Genomic DNA, 14,280 nt, shown 5'->3' with positions numbered 1-14,280 from the left:
GTACTAACGCTTTTGCGCCCACTTCAGGCGTATTTGTTTCGCAACGTGCACGTAAAAGCATGGCGAGGTATGTACAAACAGGCTGCACTGAGGTAAAAGCGCAGAATGCCTGTCGCAGGGACTGAAAATGGCAAATTGTGCTTTTCCGTGTCATGCATATGCATTCATGGGAGGGTGAAGGGGAAAGTGGGAGTTTCCCATAAAGAGTGCACCTAATTATGTATTCCGCGGTATGTACAAAAAACGCCTGTGAAAGCGTGGGTTTCCTCGCATATGCCTCCTGGTGAAATGGCAGCAGTAATCCGAGCAAGACGGAGACATAGGCCAAGGAGACAAGCTAAAAGGATTTTTGCCACAAGGATCACACTTTTTCAGTTGAGTGAACACAAAATCATTAAGCGTTACAGATTAAGCAGCCATGCAATATTACAGTTAGGCTACTGGAAGAAATCAAAGATGACATCATATCTCCGACTCGATTCACATTCCATTCCAGCAGTTGTTAAACTCCTCGCTACATTACAAATATTGGCATCAGGATAATTTCAAACAGTCATAGCATCAGCAGTGGGAATATCGCAGCCTGCATTCAGCCGTATCATAGCACCAGTACTTAACGCTTTACTACAGCGCCCTAGTCAATACATACAATTCCCCACCACTAATGCCAAAATAACACGCATCAAGCTGTTACCTCATAAACAAGCAAGACAAGATCAACTTCGTTATCGCTAAATCTTTGTTTTCGCTGTTTTGACTGACTTGGTGGCTGATCCATGATAGAAAGATGCACGCAATTTACGGTATAGTGGGCGGAGAAAGGCGCCGATTACCCGATGAACTGCAGGTTTGGTAAATACGTACATCTGGCCCACAGTGTTCTCTACAGGTTTCTTTGCAATGTATGTAACGTTATGTTATGTTTTTGTGGCTAACCATCGCCAGCTTCAAGGTTATGATATGTTGAACAGTAACATGATTCCCACTTTCTTACAAACTGGCATGCAACCATAATGTGTAATGTACTGACTGTACAGTGTATAGACAGTATAGACTGTATAACGGGTCTGGAAGTAGTAGTACCGACAATCTCCCCCTTACCGAAATTGTTCCCCCGCTTCTGTTCAGCGGGCATAACCATCAGACAGTGACTGTGCCCTGGGTACAGACAACCGTGAGGTCGCAGTCTTTTTAGCCGCTGTTATAGTGACGTTAAGCTGGGAAAAGGTGGCTGTCAGTTGGGCACAAAGCACCACAAGGTCGCGGTCTTTTTAGTGGTCGTTATTGTTGCAGTTAGTCAATAAAAGGTGACTGTCAGCCGGGTACAGAGCTCCGCGAGAGCACAGGCTTTTATAACCATCAACATAGAAGCATCTAGCAACTCCGCTGTGGAGTAATGTCTGGCAATGCAAGACTAGCATCAAGCTAACATTGACATTGTGTGACGTTGGGTTTAGCGTTCTCAACCTGGCAACCCCCGTGAACTTCGACGCTGGGGTGGAGGGGCGGGGGGAGACGATTCTTTTCAGTATTTTGAATTTGGACTGCGGTAACCATTTTAAATGCTTGCTGTCAGTATTACATATTGGACCTTTAAACATTTATGGTTATGTTTAGGCACTGGCAGCACTTGGTTAAGGTAGGAAAAGGATTGTTGTCAGGTTTAATGCAATAAGACAACATGTTTATCAATATTTGACAAAAAACATGATCTTTCCTCAGCTTTAACCAAAGTTTTGTTGCCTAAACCGAACCACAGACGGGAGTGTGGATGCAAACTCTGGTCTCTGGTGTCAAAGTCCTGCACCTTTCACCTGGATCACCTCCCTCACAACTCATAAATGTTGCTCATCATCCACTTAAAAAAAAAAAAAAAAAAAAACGTTGCCTATGGACATAATCCAGGCAGCGATTACGTTTTTCATCATAACTTAATTGGGAAAACAATTTAGATATATATACATAGAAGTATTTACTAGGAGACAGGATTGGTGTTCCCAGATCTCAGCTATTAACAGCGTGACTACATTGTTATTATTCTCAATAGGAGTGATGGCTGAAGCTAGAAAAATAAGACTTAGGTTGTTATTTTTCTGCATTTCTCAGTTTTTTCCTCTGTCCATTGAAATTCTTCTGACTCTGTTACTTTCATCTTAATCACCTCTTTCTGGCTTCTCCCTGTTCTGCCCCTTCAACGTCACAAGGGTCAGCAGCGCTGTGCACGCTGAGTGGAGTGGGACTGGTGCTGAAGGTGTGTGCCTTTTGTGCATATGTGTATGTGTAGGAGCAAGCTATCTATAGCCTGTGTATCCCTAGGGATTTGAGTCTTAAACTCCATATTCATGACACATCACTGTGGGGATTAGAAGGGCATCATCAGATAGAGGGGCTTACGTCAGCGGGCACACACACACACACACACACCCACACACACACACACACACACACACACACACACACACACACACACACACACACACACACACACAACGAAAGAAAACAACACAGATACACACTCTCAGCAGCAGTCTTACCCTGAAAAGCATAGCATGTACACTTTCCAGGAAGTTTTTCACTTACTTCTGAAGGAAGTGTCTTTCTTCCATACATGCACAGCTGGTATGTTCTGGCAGAGCAGCCAGGATAATTGCTTCGTATCACTAACCGGAATAGTTCAGTGTTAATTTGAGCTATGATTATTTACCTATTTGGAACTACTTTAACAGCATTCATCTCGCATAGCCAATTCAAACACTTCGAGTTGGACCAGGGAGTGCAAACTGTTGAGATGAGAACAAACCAAAATGTGTGAGGTGGAGGTGGAGTGGGTGTGCAGGAGCCACGTGGAAGCTGATCCGCAGGGGAGGTGGAAAGGGAGGGGGTGTTATAGTGCAGGCAGCATGGATCTATGTTGTGATTGTTTGTTCATGGCTATGTGTGCATCCATGTGTGTGTGTGTGTGTGTGTGTGTGTGTGTGTGTGTGTGTGTGTGTGTGTGTTTGTGTGTGTGTGTTCTTATCTCCTCTGGCCCACAGCAGCAGGAGCATCAGAGGAAGCACAGCCTTTCCTTCCTGTGCCTTTCACACTGTCACAACACACATGAGCCATAAAACTCTGTGGCTCCGGCTAACGTATAGAGAGAGAGAAGAGAGAGAGAGAGAGAGAGAGAGAGAGAGAGAGAGAGAGAGAGAGAGAGAGAGAGAGAGAGAGGAGAGGGGGGGAGTGAGTGCAGAACATGTGTGTGTGATTTGTGGCATACAGCACATACCATTTAATTGACATAATCTCCTTCTTCTGTTTGGCGCAGAGTTGTTTTCTACTGGGAGGACAAACAGGGAGCATTTGAGGGCGAGATGGAGAAACAGCTGAGGTGAGTAGGGAGGGAAAATGGCCTAGCAGTAGTAGAGGGTACTGGGACAGTAGATGTTCAGTATGGGCTGGTGCCCTCCACGGGGGAGCTGAGGAAGGACACTTCTCTACCCTACATTCTGCACCTGGTGCCGGGCTCTGGCAGGCAGCCATTCTCCCGCTTCACCCTGTGTTATCCATCCACTGCTCAACAGCACCTCAGCCTCCCTCGGTCATCCCTCTGTGTCAGTCCCAGAGTTGTCAGCAGCGCTATCATTCACAGAGGCCCACTGAAAAATTTAATAATTGAGAAATGTTATGGGTGAGTAATTGTCAATTTCTGGTGTGAAATGTGTTTGTAAATTCGTTTTATGGAAATGATCCTCATTTTGATCTAGTTATATGCTGTTTATCTCTGTCTGCATGAATGACACAGCATCATCAAGGAGAACGGGTGGAAGAAGATTAAGATGGTCTTTCAAGTACCAGGTGATACAACTTGACAAAGAAAAAAACTCTTAACGTACAGTGAGAATATTGATTTCAAATGCGTTTCAACTGTCTAGTCTCAACAGTCGAGGATGTTTACTGAAACGTTTTGAAGCAGCCTATGCACCTTTTACTCACAGTTTCCTTTAGCGCAGTATAGCAGCCATAGTCCACTCTGCTTCAGATAAAAACTCTCTCTGCTAAAGTCAGAAAAAATTACTACACTTTTATAAAACACATTAACTTCTGATTAAAGAGCCATATCATCGCTTATAATCTTCACAAATCAGTTTCTTGGGGGAAAGCCTGTTATTGGTAGATGATGTTTACATTTGCTCCATTATCAGTGGATATATCACATGCACATGACTTATCAACTCTCATGTGAATTTGGCCTTCTGCAGTCTGTCAAACATCACATTCACTGATCCTTCGGCTACATTTACAAATGCTGTACTAAAGAAATAGATGTGTAACCGTTCTTAGCTTGACATTCATCAAATGTGTTAAAACCTTAAAATTGTATTTTTCAGTGACAAACAGCTAGCTAACGTGCTATTACTTGATGTTATTACTATGTCAGCATAAGCTTGCCAAAAAAGGTAACTTTTGCTCAAGACAAACTGTTTTATAATAATTCCTGCGCAACCACAAGAGGTTAAATAAGGACATATTGTGCCAGGCTTACATATAGAAGCTTTGAAAACGTATTCAATTAAAAAGCACTCTACATGTGGCCTTTCATCTTTCAGTATTGATAACTTGCTGTGCCCTGAAAGATGACTTGATTCAAAAGTACGGTTAACCTTGGTATTCTACGTTTTTTTAAGTAGCATATAATACTATATATATAAAACTTGTGACAATTACAAAAAAACTTGCCTCCTGATGCATGTTCTACATATTATACGTTGATCTGTATTGTATGTTTAGTTTCCACCAATGCTTTCTTGTTGAAAAACTGTATAATATGGTACTTCTGGCAGAGTTTTGGAGTAATGAGAAGTAAGAACTTAGGAACAGTGCTGGGCTGTGTGGGGATCTTGGCATAGTGGCCACATTCAGAAATGCAGGTCACATGATGTGCATGGGCCCAAAAAGACTTTTTCCCATACACAATTCTAAAAAAAAAACTTTCCAAAGCTACATTACCACAAAACAAGAAGGTGCTGGATGCAATATCTTTTGATCACAAAGACCCAAAGAGACGGCAGTCAAACAATGAATACATTAGTCACAAAAACTCCAAAATGCTCCTCTGCATTATTACTGTACAACTTAAGCCATTAGGTCCAACAAAAATCAAAGACTCGGTTTATTATTTTTGGACCATTTATGTGTGGAAGTGTCAACTGCCTTACAGGACTTGTGTAACGTGAATTCTCTAAAATGGAAGTAGTAATACTGGATCCTTTGAGAGCGATATAAACACTGCCCTAATCAATATAAGTACAATATACAACAAACTGTATGTAATTTTTTTTTGCTTTACACAACTAGTGTGATGCCCGTTTGGAGCATGTGCCTGTTCGGAACAAGCCAAATTCTTGGTTCCCAGTATTCTTTTTTCACAACTTTATCTAACTATAAGCGTGTGTTACACCTTTCCTGTTATGGGCTCCCAGACCGTGATCGGGAAGCACAAGGGAGACGTTCCCTCCAGGGCCGATGCTCTTTCAGAGGTAACACCTCTTCTATCTTTGCCATATCTGTTCCCTAACAGACGTTAACGTTAGCTAGCGTCTACCTAACGTTGACGTTAGCTAGCGCTAGCTGATACTAGCGATTTCTAGTCGGTGACATATTTTGGGCTTCATTTAATAAACATAACCTGTAGTAGTACACATTCGTATGTGTATTGTTTTCATTACAATTACCGAACTGGTACGAGTTCACGGGTAGTAAGTAACGCGTGTGACTGCCATTCCAGGGCACTTTCACAGGTGGAAGGTTGTGAAAACACGAGTTACGGGTTGCCTGGAACGCGCCATAACTTATGATACTCTTGTAACACGCGGTTCAATCAAGCGTGGCCGTGGCTTATCTAGAGATTTGGCTAGTCCCCTTTTTCTCATCTAGCTGTCACACATCCAGGTAGCGATGTGGCCTGGGCGGGGGGAGCAGGGAGCCCAGCTCAGCCTGCTGGGTAAGCTGCTACAGCACGCAGAACGGCAGGAGAAATGTGTGCAACCACCGGCAACAAAACAACGTGCTGGAAAGCCCATGAGCCTGGGTGTTCATCTGACATGTGTTTGTGTATGATTAATTTCATCATTTGCATGTAGGGTAGACAGCAATCAGTTTTGGGCCGATGATCACTTTTTAGCACGACACTGGTCAACCCGGAAGCCCACTGCAAAGACATGCTGCTCTCAGTTCCGTCTAGGGATGTAGCAACTCCCCGCCCCCGCTGCTGTACTGCACATGCGGGAGACAGACACATGCACAGAGATTCCTCGATTTATAGTTGGATATACCACAAATCTAAACACACAATATATAAAACTGTGGGAAATGGGAAATAAATGTGTATATAGGTGGTGTTGTACTACACACGTGCACACACACACAAACACACTCTTTCCATAGAGTACTGAAGTGGGAACGGTGCCAAACCAACACTTCATTTCAATTTCAAATCCGAGGCCTGACTTTGACCTTTCAACATAAAACTAGTTATAGACTCTTTCTCAAATCACTCCACACCTGTTATGCTGCTTGTCAACACACACACACACACACATACACACACACACTCCTCCTCTTCATCTAGCCTAGGATTTCAATCAGATTTTTTCTTTTTCATTTCTGCAATTGCGTACACCCTCAAACCTCATCTTCTGACGACTTCCTAAGTCTTATCATGAGTAACCGTAAGTAAGTGACTTGCACAGCTCATCCTTGGTTACTTCCTGTTTCCTGTGGCCTTTGAGCAGCGCTTCCTGTCTCTGTGAGTTGTGTGGAATGTCACTTTTCATCATTACGGGACATTGACACATCTGTCACAGAAAAATGTGAGAGCGTTTCTCTCCTCTGTTAAACTGTCAACACTGATTGTGTGAAAAAGAGAAAAAAATAGAGGTAGGAGGGAAAGTGAGAAAAGTGACAAAAAGGGTGTGGGTAGAGGAATTTCATCAATATTTGCTTACTTGCATACTAGAGATTTTCAAGATGAATTTCACTAATAATGCCAAAGATCCCTGTAGGTATACCTTTAGGAAACATTTAGGGAAACTTTATTTATTTCAGGATGTGATAGTGACATAACCAGTGATGTAAGACCAAATTTCTCACTTCATCTTCCTAATGTTAAGTTTTCTGATCACCAAATGGCAGTTATGCAACACCAGTGATGGGAAGGGAGTGTGTTGCTCTAAGCCAGAGGAAGGGCGTGTGAGTGTAAAATAACACCAAAAACTACACCAAAGGAAGAGAAGGAGATGGAGAAAAAAAAGAGTGGGAGGAAAGTGGGAGATGGAGAGGGGGTACCCAGGCGGGTGCTCCAAAAACCTGTCAAGGTATTTCCTTCTGAAAACACAAACTTTGTGGGACTGTACAGAGAGAGGTGTGCCGACACACACACATACACCCACACACACAAAATTCAACATATCATGCTAAAAATACACATAAGTGGTCAACATTACAACTTTGATTTAACGCATTCTTTGATTGTGTAGGTCTCAGGCCAACTCCCGTTTTCCTGTGCAACGGTGTCTGCCGTCCACAGCTGTATGCTAACACACACACACACACACACACACACACACACACACACACACACACACACACACACACACACACACACACACACACACACAACTTAATGAGGCATCCAATACCCCCACAAGCTCCAGACTTTGTTAGCTTCCTAGCCAGTGTCCAAGTCACTCGGGATCTCATGCCTGTAACACCCCCCAGTCCAGATAAACTCAGTCACGCATGCACACACACAATCACACTATTCCTTCATTTGGTCAACGTCTCCTAACTCCTAATTCTACCATGCATTTGCCTGTATGCTCTCACTCTCACATAAATATGTACACACACACATAGACAAACTTTGTCCCACTGCTCTCTTTCTACGCCAGCTGTAGTTCAATGTGTTTACATAGTCTGCTGAACCAAGACGAAGAGAGGGAGAGGGAGAGAGAGAGAGAGAGAGAGAGAGAGAGAGAGAGAGAGAGAGAGAGCGAGAGAGAGAGATTGTGTATTGAATGGACGGACCAGGGCTGTTTGTCTGGAGGGGCTTTCCTGTTCTCAAAGGAAATGGTAAAAGAGGGGGAAACCAGGAACAGGAACGGGGAAAGCAAGATGAAAATAAACCAGATGACAAACCAAATCGTAGGTGGATGATACTAGCAGAGAGCAAGTCCAGCATGAGAAGAAGACACCAGTGATGGCTTGAGCAAAGAGAAGTTAATGGATGCTCATGGAAACATCTGTCCTGCGGTTCAGATAAGCCATAAGACAGCGACAATCTTCTCTTTTACACACTCCCCGCTGCAGGTTAGATCACAGATTAGACTGATGCAAACCTACGGGGTATCATAACAGTGATGTAGCATTTTGCATTTGGCCTCCTGTGGTTGTTGACTCACAGGCAAAAGCTCAGTGTGGACTGCGGTCTCTTCATGGGAAATGTCTCGACCTTTCCCACCATTTTACCTATAGTGTTTTCTTGTTGCAGTGCCATGTTGTGTTGCCACTGTGGTGAGTTTGGGTAGGTCTGTAGTGTGTAGTTTGTGCCCTCTGGTCATGAATGGGGTTAACACTTTGTCTGTCCTGGCTGGCTGTCTGGACCTGTAAACAACCATGAATCACTAAATATTGATTCAATACTGCTAATTACTCCTCAGATAAAGAAACCAGTAGTGAAAAACAAGCTTTCTAACGTTTTCATGACCTCTTGTTCTATCTAATTCTTTGATTTTGCCATCAGTTTTCCTCTCGTCTACTTTCCTCCCCTAGTGCAGCGTCTTTTAGAGGCTGCTCTCTTATGTGTATTTCTCACTGGATAATTGACAAAGATTCAAAAATATTTTAGTGTGGATATAAAGCAGTTCTAATAAGTCAGCATTTCTTTTTACATTTCTAGCGGCAACATTACACTCTTTCCACTCTTACACCTGTACCAGAGTCCTGCGGCAGGTAAGAGTGCAGCTATCTGGTCAAAAATGTATTTCACTTCAACCCTAACCCTGGTCACCGTAAGGTTACCAGACAACCAGGTAAGCCTCCACTGAGTTACTGCAACCGCCCAAAAAAATAGTTGCAGCACATAACAACATTTTAGATTTTGTAGAGATTGAACATACCGTACCAGATGTAACATGTGAGTTGGTAAGCTTTAGAGGTGCTGTTAGGCAGATTGTTTTTTAACCTCTGGACAGCCAGACTAGCTGTTTCCCCCCCTGGTTCCAGTATTTATGCTAAGCTAAGCAAATCACCTGCTGTCTCTAGCTTCATATTAAGCATACAAATATGAGATTGGTATCAATCTTCTCATCTCTGAGAAAGTGTATTTCCCAAACTGTTGAGCCATGCATTTAATTTCAGCTGTGTGCAATTTAACATCTGTTCAGGTTGGTTAAGACTTCTTTGGTTGTTGGCTGAGCTCAAGTCACAATACCTTAAACTGAAAGTGAGAGTATAATAGTAGTGTGTATATATTTGAATGTGGGTCACAGGTTCTACATTAACAGTACAGGTTGGTCTCCTCTGTCTTTGTACCTCTACTCCCTGCTACGTTTAGTCATTTCCTTTATGGTGTTGTAGTGAAACTGAGGGTAAGAGCTGTCCACCTCTTACTCCTCCTCCTCTCTCCCCCTGTCATACAGTACGACGTTGTCCCTCCTCCAACAGCCCCTGCTACATTCTTTCATCTGTAACCCTTTTATAATATTATTTTTCTATAATATTCTACTCTCGTCCCTCCTGCTCCTTTTCCCCATCCCTCTCCCTCTCCCTTCTGTTCTCTGTATGTATAGTAGAGTGAAGGGCCTCTCAGCAGCTTGTTTGACCTGTGATAAGGATTGGGGGGGGCAAATGTTGTTGCTCAGTGGAGATGAGCACACACTGTTCAGATCCTTTTCATAGCTAAATGTGCAAATGCACAAACACACATTAAAGAGTCAGAGAAAGTCTGAGAGAGTGTGAGAGGTGGCGAGAGAGAGGGATGCGACATATAATTGTGCTCTAATGAAACATAAACAGTGCAGTCTGAGGGAGTGTGTCTGGGCAGGGGCCCTGGCTGGCCTAAAGGCTCTGCTCTCCTAGGCTCTTAATTATGACTGAGGAGGTCAGTCACGCCTCTTCTAACCCGTCACCAAATACTCTAAGTATTGTAAATATTGTGTGTGTGTGTGTGTGTGTGTGTGTGTGTGTGTGTGTGTGTGTTTGTGTATCTCTGTGTGTTTATGTGTGCTGTGTGCGTCAGAGAAAAGTACAGAGAATGTCGACTTTGCGGGAACCAACTGTTCTGAATGTTCTCTTGACCAGTTCCATTCCCCACTGTACAACGTCAAGCCGCACTACAGATGTCCACCTGTCTTTTTTATGCTCAGTGGTGGTCACATTCAGTTGAAGCACTGTCTCTTTATTAACCTTGTACTTTTCCTTCTCTTCAGTCCTGGTAAGAAAAGAGCAGCTGTCACATACTTCTGTTTCAGGGGTCACACTTGCCATCGAGGAGTGACTGTCCTTTTGTTTTCTAGCTGGTTTTCTATGTGTCTCGCTCCTTTGGGACCTCTCACCGCCAGACAATACCTAAAGAAAATAAATAAAAAATATGCAATTCAAATAACTGATAACTCTCAGAAAGGGAAACAACTTAGAAATGCATGTTCCAGTTTGTTCTGTAAGCTTGTTGCGTCGTCGTTTATTTGAATTACAGTAGGTGTGTGTCCATACAACGTGCATGTGTGGGAATGTGACTTGCGGCCAAGCAAGGTTTAACTAACAGAAGGGTATTCCCAGCCAAACAGTCTGGCCACAAAACCCAGACTAACTAACCTCAGTGTCTGGGTGGCTGGTCTGAACCTCGCTGTCAAAGTCCTAATCAGCCAGCACATTACACACTATTATGGTTACAGCGAGGGAGGGAGAGGGTGAGGGAGAGAGCAAGAGAAAGATCAAGAAAGAAAGAAAGAAAAAGATAATTCAGTTTGTGCAATTGTTGCACAGTTGATAGTTGTATTCATTTTTTTCTTGGCATGTTGTACAGAGATGAAGAAAAAGCCCATTATTTAACACCTGTTAACTTTTGTGTCTTCACTTTCTCACACTCTTTTTCTCTCCTCTGTTTCTGTTGTTTCCTTTCCCTGTGAACAGACAGGTGAGACAAGAAGCACTAGCCGGGAGGCCCTGACCCTTGACCTCTCATCTCCGACCTTGGATCATCAGCTGGGCTTCTCCGGGTGGCCAAATGAGTTGACCTGACCTCAACCCTATCAGTGACCCCGGGTCACTGCCAGTTGTTATTTGACTGCAACAGTACACAACAAGCCCGGGAAAGAGACAGAGAAGAAGACCAATGGAAGACGTACCCAAGTATAAGTGAGTTAAGCAAAAGTACCAATTCATTAATGTAGAAATACTCCATTACATAAGTACAAATCCTGAGTGCAAAATCCTACTTAAAGAGGCTATGATCGAAAAATGGTTTAAAAATGTGAAATGGGTTGTTCATAATGGTGAACCTCTTGAGTATTATCACCTACAGTAAATCTGTTTAAGGAGCTTTATAGTGACTCACCGCTCTCATATTGCCACTTTCAGGGGAGGCAACTGTTTTCTCTGATTAAGCTCTAAGAAACATACTGTACCTTACCTGACAGACCGACCCAGTTACTGACTACAGTAGCAGTAGGTGAACATATTGAGCATTTAGCAGCTAAAGCTAGTTTTAACTACTATACTACTGTATAAAAAACAAAAAAACAATTGTCCAGTAGTTCCAAACTGAGGGCCCCCTTCTTAGGGTTACACAATAAATCTGGGGAGAAGTAAACAGGTATTTAAATGAAACCATCAGAGAAGTTTAGAAGGGAAAATATCAATTTGCTTTCTCTAACAACTCATATACATCTGAAATGTGACAAGGGAACCAACTAGACACAGCTTTTTTTGTAGAGTCACAAGTCACTAAGGTTGGGAGCTGCTGCTTTAATATATAAACTATAGAGGTCAAATAAGTGTAGTGGAGCAAAAAGTAAGATATTTCCCTCCAGAATACGGAGTAGAAGTATAAAGTAGCATAAAATGAAAAAAATAAAATCAAGTATAAGAACCTCAACAATGTACTTAACTACAGTACGTGAGTAAATTAACTTGATATGTTACTTTCCACTACTGTGAAGAGGAGAGATAAACAAGCTTCCACAACACACCAGCTGAAAAAGTGTGCAAAATGCCTCCTCTACATTTGTAATTGCATGTTTTCTCCCCACATACCTGTAATTACACACTGCCTACCACTCATCTCTCTCTCTGAGGCAATGCTCATGCTAACCATAATGAAGCATGGCTCTAATGATTTACTACTGCTTAGTATTAACACGTGCAGTAACAGCTACAGGCATTACCAGTGACAGTGAAATGATATCTTTATCAAGCCAATTCAAATTATATGAGATTAAGAAAAGCGTATATTCGACGAACTGCATTTTAGGCAAGACCTTTGTCTTCCACTTAAATGTTTATAGAGCTCAACATTTTTCAATATTTGAAGAGATCAACAGTATTAGGCAACAGTGTTATGCCAGCACAGGTATAACTGCAAAGGCCTACTATAAGTTCTCTTTGAGCTTTACATCAGGCCGACAAATATGAAATGGAAAAGTGTTTGTCCTTTGATTTATTTACATTTGTCCTGACTGACTGACTGCATGTGCCTCCCAAGGACAGAACTTACAGGAGAGAAAGTGTGCGTATGTGGATTCATTTGCATAAGTAGGCCATTGGTTCCTAATGGAGGCGTTTTGTTCAGGCGTTAACAAGGTGTCTCGCTGGGGCTCTCGTTCATTCTCTCGTTCCTTCCTGTCGTCCGCTGACTCTGACGTCCAGGCAATCAGCGCTGCATTTGGGCTCTCTCTTTGTGTGATTTACGACCTCCCAGATTCATTTAAAAGCCATTGTTCTCCTCTGACGGATACCACGGCCCCCTCTGCTTCCACACTCTCGCTTGCGGACCGCGCACACACACACACACACACACACACACACACACACACACACACACACACACACACACACACACACACACACACACACACACACACACACACATTTTTACACAGCCACCGCTTACTTTATCTCTCACTCACTCACCCACTTGCTCAATCACTCAACACATACACACACAGTGCCCATCTATCATGGAGCGATACAGGAGGAGATTGTTATCCCGGTAACCGTATTAACCCACAGATCCCCAACACTGGCTGATCCAGCAGTGAATTAAGACACAGGACTAAGGGAGAGGAAGAAAGGGGAATGATGGAGAGGAGAGGCGAGGAGAAAAAGAAGAAACAAAGTAAAATAAAACCAATATGTGATACATTTGTTCTTATTCATATCTTCATTCATATCTGTCATATGCCGCCTTTGACCACAACAGATGAAAAGATGGCCAAACGTCTCCTGTCTCCTCTACTGTCTTGTTTTGCTGAAGAAAATTGTCTGTCAGCGAGGCATTTGTAAATGCATCAGGACACACCTGCGCTTGATTAAGTGTGTTTAAACTGCAGATGGAAGGAGGGGGGGGGGGCAATTTAGAGAGCAGAGGTTTTATGAGAGTAATCATCTCCAATAAGGCCTGCTTGGGAATCTCAAGCCCCCGCCCTGCACACACACTGTGCCTAATGTATGCCACACACACACGCACGCACGCACGCACACACACACACACACACACACACACACGCACACACACACACACACACGCGCATTTGCACTTTCTAACCCTCGCAGACTCAAATGCCGAGATCCTTTATGCCTCTGTGTTTGTTCTGGGGTTTAATAAGCGCCAACTACATTTTAATCTCATTCCTCATAAGTGGACAACTTGTATTAATTCTCCAAGATAAGGACAAGTTGGCCTCCCACAAAGCAGGCTGTATTGAGTTACAGCCTCCGCTCTGCGTTTGTGTGGGAGATTAATTTCTTTCTCCGAGTTCATATTTTCATCTGGGCCTAACTACGGCCACAGGGAGGTTTGGTGAAGGAAGAAAATACAGAGAGGGGGAGGGGGCAGGCTTGGAAAAGACATAATGTTGTTACATCATTTAATGACTAACTCATACACACACAAGTGTATACACAAACACAGAAAAGAGAATAGTACGAGTTCTTACAACCATTAGGCAACTAAGTTACTTTATATGAAAAGTGAAAGCTCAAACAGTTACGAGTTCTAAGCGCACACCTCCATCCTCAGTA

The 14,280-nt window shown here is 43.0% G+C and overlaps 1 long non-coding RNA gene across 1 annotated transcript; it reads left to right on the top strand.

Annotated features, from left to right (window-relative positions):
- Positions 1-2,465: 2,465 nt before the first annotated feature.
- Positions 2,466-11,583, top strand: LOC116062205. Its single transcript, XR_004107895.2, has 4 exons — positions 2,466-2,619; positions 3,308-3,670; positions 3,785-3,837; positions 11,173-11,583. It is a non-coding gene; the product is annotated as an uncharacterized LOC116062205 (long non-coding RNA).
- The last annotated feature ends 2,697 nt before the right edge of the window (positions 11,584-14,280 follow it).

Source organism: Sander lucioperca, chromosome 12, assembly GCF_008315115.2.
Source record: "Sander lucioperca isolate FBNREF2018 chromosome 12, SLUC_FBN_1.2, whole genome shotgun sequence".
Lineage (NCBI taxonomy): Eukaryota > Metazoa > Chordata > Actinopteri > Perciformes > Percidae > Sander > Sander lucioperca.
This window is presented reverse-complemented; position numbering and strand designations above follow the sequence as displayed.